Source organism: Cataglyphis hispanica, chromosome 2 (genome assembly GCF_021464435.1).
Source record: "Cataglyphis hispanica isolate Lineage 1 chromosome 2, ULB_Chis1_1.0, whole genome shotgun sequence".
Lineage (NCBI taxonomy): Eukaryota > Metazoa > Arthropoda > Insecta > Hymenoptera > Formicidae > Cataglyphis > Cataglyphis hispanica.
In genome coordinates, this window is record NC_065955.1 from 635,931 (window position 1) to 648,067 (window position 12,137).

The 12,137-nt window shown below is 34.6% G+C and overlaps 1 protein-coding gene across 1 annotated transcript in view; it reads right to left on the reverse strand.

Annotated features, from left to right (window-relative positions):
* The window catches only part of LOC126857610 (cysteine-rich secretory protein 1-like), a 44,672-nt gene that overhangs the window by 16,458 nt on the left and 16,077 nt on the right, over window positions 1-12,137 (reverse strand). The window lies entirely within an intron of this gene.

Consider the following 12,137-nt stretch of genomic DNA (forward strand, 5'->3'; position numbering starts at 1 on the left):
TGTTCGGAATTTCCGGAAACACATTGTTAAACATTCAATCGAGTGTTGAAGTTGCGTTATTAAACATCGCCGGAAAGCATCAAGCACACATACATGCTTTTCCCTTCCCACCTTCTCTCTTTCTCTAATTATTTATTTTAATATTACTAACGCAGACATATATAAATATCGAAAAATTTCATTCTTCACTTGCTATAAATACAAAGAATATAATTTCTGTTAGTTATTGTATATATATATATATATATTTTTTTTTATCGTCAGGAGTAAAACATTCATAGAAACTCTATTCCTCTATTGCGATGCAAAATATTTGAATTCTGAAATAATAATATCAATATTACTCCCCGATTTGATTTATAATGCACGTTCCAACGTCAAATTTGCGAAAATGACAGAAATACATTTGCGTATAGTGAAGCATTTTTTTTTTAAATACGCAATTTCCAGCCTCTTTATATGATAAGACTAAAAGCCTTTTCCATCTTCGAACCTATCCGTCGTGAGGGCTTCGAAGTACTCCAGAGTATCAAAGGTATGCAAAAAAGGTTCGACCAGCTGAACGACGTCAAAGACACATTTTGTTTCCTCAGGAATCCTGTGCGCGTATTCTCCTATATATGTATATCTGCCACTTTTTATTTTCTCTCTTAAAACATTCGCCGTTTTTCGCGAGCGAAAGATATTCCGATTCTTCCTTCTCTCTCTCTCTCTCTCTCTCTCTCTCTCTCTCTCTCTCTCTCGTCTTTCTCAAACGAAGCGTATGCAAAACGGTTTAAGATAGACGATACATAAGGATGCCTCGAGACATGTTTCTCGCCTTGATTAGATTTTGATCGCTCAACCTTAAAATTGGAACGGAAAAGCGTAAATTCGCTCGTTCAATTTGACAATTTGAAAAAACACGAATACATTAGAATTATAACTTGATGCAAATCTTATAAATTTTATAATTTTATTATATGTATATATTTTATATACACAATATTATTATTATTATTATTATTATTATTATTATTATTATTATATGTTTTTATTTTATATAATTTAATATTGAAAAGATTTTGCGGTCCAACTTTGATTTAAAAAATGTACAAATTATATCCAAAAAAATCTGCACATCTCTAGATTCATTACATATAAAATAACATAAAAATACACATGAGAGAGAGAGAGAGAGAAAGTATGCTTTTTGAATATATTGTACAATCGTCTTATACGTAAAATTCAGCCGAATAAACGCTGACTCGGCAAACATCCGCAATGCATTAATATCTTACTTGGAATCCTCGTAAAGTACTATCGACTAGCGAATTCTCCGGGGACTCCGGGAAACACTAATGCGAGCTGACCAAACATACGGAATTTGGCACAGGCTGTTACCATTCGCCACGACATGCTAAGCATATGGCGTGCAGATGCCTGACTTGTAATAACTGTTCGCAATTTCCTCGGACGTTGGCTAGTTACACATATTTGAGAAAACAATGCGAACGAATTTCTCTCAATGTGGAAATTTCGTGAAAACAATTTTCGCAATAGTTTGCGATAGTTTTGATGATTGTTTTTTTTTTCTTTTAATTTACAACCTTTTAAGATCATTTTATATTATTTTATTTCCTATGCTTTTAAAATTCTCCCATTTCAGTGTTCAATTTTCGTATTTTGAACAAGTTTTATTAGAAATGTCCGGTGTTTTTGCTTTTATCAAACAATACTATTGCGCAAACTTTGTTTTTTACAATAATGAAAAAAATGTAAATGAAAAAAATAGTTGAAGCAATTATACATATACATATGATATATATTTTGTACAATATATAATTTTTGGTTCTCTTATTTTAGAACTCTAAATGTATTTCACCCATGAAAGTGCGAATTAAATAATATTGAGATAAAAAGAGATAATAAAATAATAAATACGTAACTGTAACAATTAAAGTTGTTATTTATTATTTATTATAAACTTTGTAACTCACTCATAATGACATTGTTATGCTGCAATCAACAACAATGCCATTATATAAATAAATTAAATTTTATATAATATTAAATTTGATAAATTTAACTCTAAAGCTTTCATACAAAAATTTTATTATATAAATATTTAATAAATTCAACTTTCTCTATTTAATTCAATACACACGCAAACACATACATCATGTGTAAGGCGTTCTGTGTTTTATTCCAGCGAACATGTACGACATACAGAACGCATTTGTCCTTTTGCTAAAGCGACATTTATGGCTCGCCTGAGGGTTCAAAGGGCGGAGAAACGTCATTTGTATTCCACATTTATTACGCGTTTGATGAATCGCCATGTGGATAGATATAGTTTATTCTAATGCGAGCACGCCTTCATGAGACGCGGGCTAGTAGTAGAAGTGTGAGGGATCAGCCGTGTCCGACCATAAGCGCCGTTTTCTACTGAAATCATTTGCCTGAAATTCGCTTTTCGCTCAATTTATATGCCGCGCTATCTACGCTATTTTTTTCTTCACTTTTCTTATTATTGTTTCTGTCATTGCATGTGCAAATTTATCATCGGCTTTAAAATACCAAACCAATTAGAAAATATTATACATACAAGTGTCATAACATGTATGCGAGACCGATTTTTAAGTATTAAAATGTGGAAAATTTTTACAAATCAATATTAATTTTTTTTTTCAGTTATTCGAGTAAAATTTGTGCAATGATAAACGAGCGATAATGAGAAATTGATGAGAGTTTGGAGAGACGCGGTTCTATTGCAGGATAGAGTCGGTTATTACAAGATACATTATTACGCCACGTGTTAGTCGAGGAATAAAGGGCGCCGCGTCGTGCCTTTCAGTAAGAGTCAAAAGCGGCAGTTCGTCAATAATTCAGAGGAAATTTCCGACCGGGATAAGCCCGACGGGAGGCAACCGCATTTAATTTTGCGACAAAGTCGTACGAAGTATGGCGACATGACGACGCGCGCGCGCGCGCGCGCCTTGTCGCGGCGTGAAACATGCAGCGCGTAATATCGGCCGCGTGTAAATTGCTCATAAATATTTTCACTTAATTTCGCTCGAATCAAGTCCGAATAACAACGCGAACCCTACGGGATTAACACCCGATTTATAATTAAAGTCGCAATCGCCAAGTAGCCGCTCTCGCCCAGCAGATGATTCAACTTTTCCGAACGATCCTAGGCTTAAGATAGCGCAGCGATTTATTAACGAAATGCGTTTGTTAATGACAAGCCTGAACAATATTTGTCTCACGATCGTGAATATTTCGAAATGCAATTGTGACACAATCGTGATCGATGATTACATCGCCAATTATTCATATTTATTTATTTATTCATTAACGCAAATATGTAAAATCAATTCGCGCGTTTTTCAATACGAACGATTAAATTAATTAATAGAATTGGAATTTGAAGGCGCAATATAGAGGGCTATATACAATATATTTTATATACAATATATATTTTATTGCAAAATTAAAAAAATTAATTCTAAATTGAGAAATTTTTTTTTTATTGCGTGGAAAAAAAAATGTATTTAAAAGAGAATTGCTTCTGCCTCTTATCGAGATATTGTGTACATGCTTCATCGAATTATATATAATATCTTTGGTAATTATTTCTTCGAAATATTTTGACAATGTTACTAAATGATAATATAATGTCATACTTGGTAGAGCATGATAAATTGAAATATTGTTATTATATAGCTATGTCGTTTGCTCCTCTCTCATCTTGGAGCGAAAGTCGAATTACGAATTAGAAGACCGGGATGACGATCCTCTTTGACTCTGCGTTGCGGTTCTCGGAAACGGGAAACTTTATCGATAGTTTCGCATTCCCCGCCATTAAACGCGGTTCTCGCATTCAACTGAATCCCGAAGTATCTCACTAATGGATACACTCGGGCTTTTGTGCGTTAAACTCCAAGCGAATCGTCCACCACATCGTCGCCGCCGCTAACGAACGGAGGCATAAATCGAGCGTCATTCAGCGTCACAAATACGGATGTATTTTTTTTAACAAAAAAAGAAAAAAAACCATGAAATTGCAAGCGTAATACGACCGCGATTTGAGCCAGCAAAGTTGCGAAGGGCGTCCGATTACGAAGTGTCGTATAACGTTGCATTGAAATATTATTCTGTCGGTAAATATAAAAATTGTAAAACAATAATATCGTCGAAATTGTTTTACAATTTCGCGGATATTATTTTTTTCTGTCGAATAAAATTGATTTATATCCCGAACGTATTATCCTTGCTTAGGAAATATTGCGTAACGTAAAAGGAAGATAAAAATACCAAATTGGAAAAATAATTATATAATAATTAATATGAAATCAAAAATACATCGCATGCACGAACAAATATAGTTATTTAACGTCTATTAAAATGTATTTATATATGTGAAACACTTTATGTACAATCATTGTCTTTTTCTTTTCTTCTATGACAATTTTCATCTAACAACTTACGATTAGTAAATTACACTCGTTTCTATAACGAGTCCGTAATTCGCGATAGATCTCTTGTTAGTTTATATGTCATGTGAATTAAGGCCGTCCTTAGGAAGAGAAATTCGATTTAGAACTCTCTTTCAAATATAATTCCACTACTGATCGCATTTCTTATTGGATACCGTACATAGTATTTCGCGTGGGATTATATTCGCATATTTTCCAACTCGGATTTCCGGCTCGAAACCGACGAAGTAAATTGCAAATTTCTATTGTGCGCGGAACACGATGATCAAACAGTCTAGTAGTGGCGCACATTCGACGGCAGCGTGTTGGCTTGAAACGTTTTCTAAAAGTACTCTCTCGTGCATATTCATGGTGGTTGGCTGAGCACTCGATCGATTACCAATAGACACCACGAGGACCAATATGGGAGCTAATTCCGGACGCGAAAATGTTGGCCACGAAATGGCCCGCACAAAGGCAGAGAAGTAAAATATACTACAAGTTAGTAGCAATAGAAGGCGTTACAAAATAGATGGACTGCAAGTGATAGCGTGTTGCTTGTAATGCATCAAGCGTAAAGGCGCGAAAAAAAAATTTCTAATTTATGTGTTTTATTGTAGACGCGATATTACAACATCGAAGCTTATAATTATCAATTTAATTACAACATAGAAAAAAATAGGAAGAGAGAGAAAATGCAAACCAAAAAAATTAATAAATAAATCAGACTTTCTGAAAATAATATAAATTTACAAATTAAATTTGCATCTAATTGTAAGATTAGAGAGAGGAAAATGCACTCTACTTTTCTAAAATATAAATATTATTTTTAAATAAAATAATTCTTTCTCCTCTCTCTCTCTCTTCAAAAAGTAGCTTAACAAATGTCATTTTGATTTATATTTTAATAATTCATTTTGACCAGCAATTTTTCGCGTACATATTTATTTTCGAAAATCAGAATAAATAGAATTTAAGCGGACGCGGCCGGCGATACATAATGATTCTTTCATTTTAACGAACGAATGCATTCGCAACGTTCCATTTCCCTTTTAATGCGATGCGACGTATACTGTACGCGTAACGCATGATGATTTTTGCACGAGTTCGACGCGACACAATGCCCCGATGCACTCAGGCGCAACGTTTTCCCGTTGCATAAAGCGGATATGGAAGCAGATATTTCCCTGTGACCGGCTCATGTATATGCATCGCGATTGGATGCCCGTTTGGCTGTCAATATCAATGTCAACCGACCGTTCAAATTGTAACGGTCGGTCCCTCCAGGAGGAAGCTATGACGCTCAAGGTTGACAATCATTTTTGCATTTCCATTCCGTGTCTGCGCATCAACGCATAGCAACGAAATCCATTTAAATCTCGATGATCTCAAATTTAAAAAAATAAATATTATACATGTGTTTATATTAAAAGTTTTTTCCATTTTATTTTATATTTTTAAATATAAGTTAAATATAATTTTAAATATAATTTTTAAATATAATTTATAATATTAAAATTATCGGATGGAAGATAATCTTCTGAAAAAATACACAAAAAATTTCCACAAAAAAATAGTTACCTAAAAGAAAAGAAAACATGCAGATGAAAAAAAATTGTGATTTTTGCGCCAATTTGCTTTTTTTTAATCTTCTGCTACTATTTGGCGCCGAGATAAGGACGCGCCAATAAATATAACTTCCTAGAGCAGGGGATGACAGATCGCGGGAGCGGCTTTTCCATCTCCGACCATCTCCCGCGTATACTTTCCGTCGAATTAATGGGCGCTCGCCCTATCGCGGGCGCATTTATCCGATATTTTACTCGTGCCCGAGCGCGATTGGAAAAAGTTTAGCAACGGCGTTTTTCCAATTGACGAACGACGGCAAGAAGAAACGGCCATCGGCGTCCATTGGCGGCTTCTAGTCGCTCGACAGCTTCGGTAGATTTTCGCAATCCTTTCTACAGCGCGAAAGATTTTCGTCCCCCCTCTCCCCCCCCCACCCCCCCGCAACGGAGGGTGAAATCGGAACGATCGGTGGCGACACAAAAGAAGAACAATCTGCCTCATGATTGCGATCGTTCGCCGTACTTGTCCTTTATGGCTGTAAGAATTTTTCGCGCTTTGGATATTCTCGTGAATTTCAGAAAAACGTTATCGAGAAATACAGAAATACGTTCGGTAAAAGTGCCAAAAGCAATTTTCATATTTTCACACTGGATTTTTTTTAATAAATAGAAGTCATTTTTTTTTTTTTTTTTTTTTTTCAAATAAAGAAAATGTTGAAGTACAGATAACTTTTGTATATCATATAACGAAAAGCTGACAAGGAGAGGCAGTATATTTTGCAAATATAAATTTAGAGATATCAATGCTAATGATAAAATTATGTCACACATTCAATGCCGATCAATAACGAAATTTTAAGATAAGAATTGATTATCAATAAAATATTTAATGTTAAAAATCTCGCTTTCGAGAAGATATGGAAAAATGATGAACTTTTCGCTGTCATAAAAAAAAAAAAAAATAATTCGTTTAGTAATAAATCTAATATAATTTAAGAATAACGGTATAAACGAACTGGAGAATTAGAAGCGTGGGAGAAATTTCCGCACCAGCTGGCGATACACGGACGCTTAAATGGTGTTTCGTTGATCCTGCACGCGCAGAAACAGTATTGAATGAATGCCTCATAAACAACCCCATATACAATCTCGAATCCTACAGGCTCACCGCAATAGCGTGGCAAATGGACCGAGATATCGCTTGCCCCTAAACTGCGATCAGAAAAGAACCAGAGAGAGAGAGAGAGAGAGAGAGAGAAATAGTTGAGTATATTCCCAAAACAAATCTACTATATGGAAATTTCGACAAATTATAAATAAAATGATATCGCGTTAAATCAAAAAACGCATAAATTTATCGTCCATTATTTTTAAATAAATATCTATTATTATTATATATACATTATTTTTAAATAAATATATAACGGTTGTAAGATACAGCTGCACGTGCTTGTTTACATTCTTGATGGTACGCCACAGTGCGGTGTAGCGGGATACGCTTTATTGTAACAATTTGCCATTCAACTTAGAATTCCGTGTTTGCCAAATAGTTCGTAATTCCGGGGGCGGCTGCAGCCCCCTGTACCTCCCACAATCGGCAACATCGGCGCTTTATCGTCACCCGCCTTCCTCCGTTCTCGTCGATTCGTGAGTTCAATAGGGAAGGGATCGTAAGGGAAACGAGCGGGAAAAGAAGTCAACAATCCGTCCGCGTAATTGGATAACTCGAGGAGCGTTCGTATAGAATGGAGTTTCTGTCCGATATGCTGATCGTCCTTGCTAGATACCGTCTTGGGTACCGTCTAACATAAGATGGGTATCGGGACCCCCCGGAATTTTTGCATTTTACATATAGATCCAAAAGTTCCTTAGATTCCCGGGGTGATTCCGGATTCTCGGATTCTAGAATCTCCAAGTTTCTGGGATCTTTAAGTTGGCCACATATTTTTTTCTCTTTTTTTTTTACGCGAGAGAAACTGGAACGACAATAAAAAAAAAACTGCAGCATTTGCGCTAGATTTAAAAAATAACGAAATTAGAGACGCTTAGAGTTATTCCGATTCCTCCTTTTTCACTCATCAAGATAATGTGATTGCCATACCAAATTTTTATTATTACAAACTCACCGAGTGTATATCGCGTGTAAAAATATCGCATGCTTTTTTTAATTATAAACATTATTAAGATAAATTATGATTTTATGAAAAAAAAATACAACTAATATGAACAGTGATATTTAATTTTAAACTTTATACATAAATAGCTTGAATAAAGCAAAAAATTATTAACATTTTAGTCATATATTATAAAGTAAAATAAATATATAAAGTTGAATATAATTGAAATAAAATAAGCATATTTAAACAAATGCTCATATTATTTTGCAAAGAAACTCAATATGTGAAGAGAGTATAATATAATAGTTGCAAAAATATAACAGTATAAAATAAAAATAAATATCACATATTATATATATATTTTTTTATCGCATATCGTATCATATTTTTTGATCATATATATCATATATCTGAATAATCAATAAATCTCTGTGTCGTTCATTAAGCCATATGTGACAAAATAAATTTGAGAAACTATTTAATTATTTGTTATTTGTATTGATGAATTATAAAAGGCCGCCGTCTTCGTCGAACTAATTCTGACAATGGAGAAGCGTAATTATTTATTAAGTGATTATTAATTGATGAGCTATGAGAAATCGCAGTCTATATCTTTTTCTCTCTTTCATTCAATTTTTCATTTTAACATCTTAACTTCTTGTAATCTATGACTCATTGACCTTTCAAAACCTTTATCTCCACGGCACTAACTGTACATAAATAATGAAAGGTTGAAAGAGAACGAGGTCAATCCATAATTTGTAAAATACATTTTCGACGGTATTCATATTTAAATGAATCCTTATAACTCATGGAGTTATCTCATTTTTGCACAGTAATATTTTCACAGTTCTCGGTCATACAGTGATACTGCAATAATATTCTAATAATATCTAATAGTATTCATCTAATAATATTCATCTGAATATAATGATATTAATTATATAAAAACGCGTCCGACATTCTATTGTCGACATCATGTATAGGATTTTCTCTTTCTCTCTTTCTCTAGATATTTAATGAAATAAAAAACGACTTATCAAGAATAAGAATCAGATTTTTCATCTTTTTATCGACAAAGTCGTATCGTAAAGCTGATCATACAGCTTCCTTTCTAATTATCGGATATCTGTTCGCGATATAATAGTGTTCTAAAGATATCTCGGATGATTGATATCGAATCCAACAGTCTTTTATTCATGAAATTCTTCGAGTCACTTGTAAAGATCTTCACATTTTACGGCTTTTCTTTAGCCATGTTAATCAAATAAATAATTCTATACGAGTTTACCTGAATTTTAACAATATTACGGTGCAGAAACCAACAGTGTATGGATAAATACTCTGCAAAGAATAATGTCATTTAAAAGTATCGAACAAGCTTGTATTTCAGAGGCATGTAATGCAAGTCGGTATCCGATATCTCGTGAAGAAGAAGGCGGCAACTGTAAATGAGTCGAATCGCGAGAAGAAGAAGAGTTCGAACGGAGAGGAAAAATGGTAACGAAAGTTTTAAGTAGTTTCCAAAGTTTCGCAATCGATACTGTCGCCAAGAACGGCCGAATAAATTCACCTCGAGTCGTTTTCGTAAAACTCGGGTCCGCCCGCGATTTATCGGGATCGCTCGCAACGACAGCATTCGAATTAGCTCGATGACTTCCGGCAAATATTCGCAAATGTCCAGTAACTTCAACGAGATGATAATCAAAAAAGGAAAGAGGAAATTTAAATGTGACTGTTTGAATGGCGATCCATTCATTTGATTCCTTTGTTAGATAGATATAATTCAGAGTCGCATCCAACAAAAGCATCGATTGCGTCAAATTAATCTCGATATTTCGATATTGAAATAATCCGTTAAACATGACTGTCGATAATCTACGGAGAATTCATGATCCCCGAAGCATCTTGCGCAGCGCAGCGTGTGAGATATAAATTTTTTAAAAATCCCACCCAACATCCCGTGTGATCGCGTGCGGCTGTACGATATCCCGCGCTTTCCTTCGCCAAGCGGCCTCAGCATCGAATTTTCCAATTTCGCCCTTTAATCGAGGTTCGGGCGCGGGAGTCCCTCGTTTATTCTGGTATTTATTCGTCAATATTGTGGACCGCGTGTATCGCACTGCCGGCGTATTGTACCCGGGAGATTAAAACTGCGATGTATTACCCTTGTCCCCCGATCGAAAGCGGGTTTGGCGGCTTCGAGACTTACAATCCCGCGAACGCATTTCGCGTTTCGAGCGCTACCTCCCATCCACGCGGCGGTTTGTGATTTATGGACCGTGTAACGTGAATCGCAAATTTATCCTAGAAACTGTTCAACGTGGTTGGTTTGTCTTTGATCGTATAAATATATCTCGAACTTTTTACAGCGAAAGTTACTCGGCCAATTTCGCCTCCCTAATGGGGGGGGGTCATACGCGTCAATTTTACAGTCTTTTTCATTTTCCGGATTTTTCTAACGAAAAATAGTTATTCGAATAATTTTATCATCGCGTGGAAAATTTTTTCCTTTCAGATCCATTTTCCTCCCGGGTTGTAGTTTAATCCAGTCAGCTTGTACATTAAACATCAAGAGAGTTCAAGGTAAATATATATCCTTCTAGTTTTCTTATTTTATATACGATGTCGATTTTTCCATGATATTGAGAGGATCGTCTAATAAATTCTTTTTTTTGCGTGCGCAAAATTTCAAACAAAGAATTGAGAATTTTATGTAACGAGAAATAATTATCTAACAAATTTTTTCATCATAAAACTCTAGTCGAGTGTACTTTTACATCAATTATTAAAATAGTCTATAGATATTTTAAACTAAACATTTTCCAAACTTGAATTTTTTACAACCCATAGAAGTTACTATTCTGTAATGAGTTTTCTTTCGCATATAGAAAGTTTAGTTCAGCTTGAATTTTACACGTACCGCAATCGCATTAAATATTCGAATAGTCAATTTTGGGCGAGAAACTCTCTCGCCAGATTTGAGTTTTTCATCACGGGTGAAAGTCATCTCGAGTTTGGCGGAGACGCGCGAAAGTTTCTATACGGTCTGATATACGTATTTTAGCCGCGCCGCATCTGCGCTGAATGTCGGAATAGGTGGTCTTGTACCGAGAAAATCTTCTTTTAAGTCGGAGATCCTTCCAGCCGGAAAACCTTTGTCATTCGCGAAAGTTTCATGCGGCTGAATTACAATCTGCTCTTATCCCACCCATATTTTCCACGCCTGTTTTTGTTACAACGCCACCGTTACAAAAGGCTTCTCCTCCTTCCAGCTTTATTAATATAAAACGCCCATATGATATTGCAGCGCAAAATTATATTATACCACGTCTTTAATTACACCAAAATTTACAAAATTTTAATTTATTATTTAAAATTCCCTAAAATAAACACATGCATACTCTTCTAATAATTATTTTGATATTTTAATTTCTAGTATTTTTATGTCTATTTTTCTTCAGTTTCTTTTTTAGATAAAAAAGAAAATAAATAAAATAAAATCAAGTTTCTTGCATCCCCAAAATTCATATCATAAGTGCTTTATTTATTTATTTTTTTTTTATCTAAAAAAGAAACTGAAGAAAAATAGACATAAAAATACTAGAAATTAAAATATCAATATAATTATTAGAAGAGAATGCATGTGTTTATTTTAGGGAATTTTAAATAATAAATTAAAATTTTGTAAATTTTTATTGCCAATCTATTTACTTAATGCGGAGTTAATAAGCAGCATGATACGTGTTTCATTAATCACAAACATGCAATAAGGCACAAGAGGATCGGAGCACCATATGGTAGAGATGCAGCAGGGAAAAGCGCTACGATTCCAGTTTGTCGCAAACACATATAGCTAGACTATAGATTCTGATTTATTTGCAAAACGATAGTAGCGCCCAAGGGCTGCTTGGGAACGGGCACAAAGGGACTGCATTGTTATGTGTATACACGAGTTAGCCATTTCTGCGCTACAGTTACTGCGAGCTACT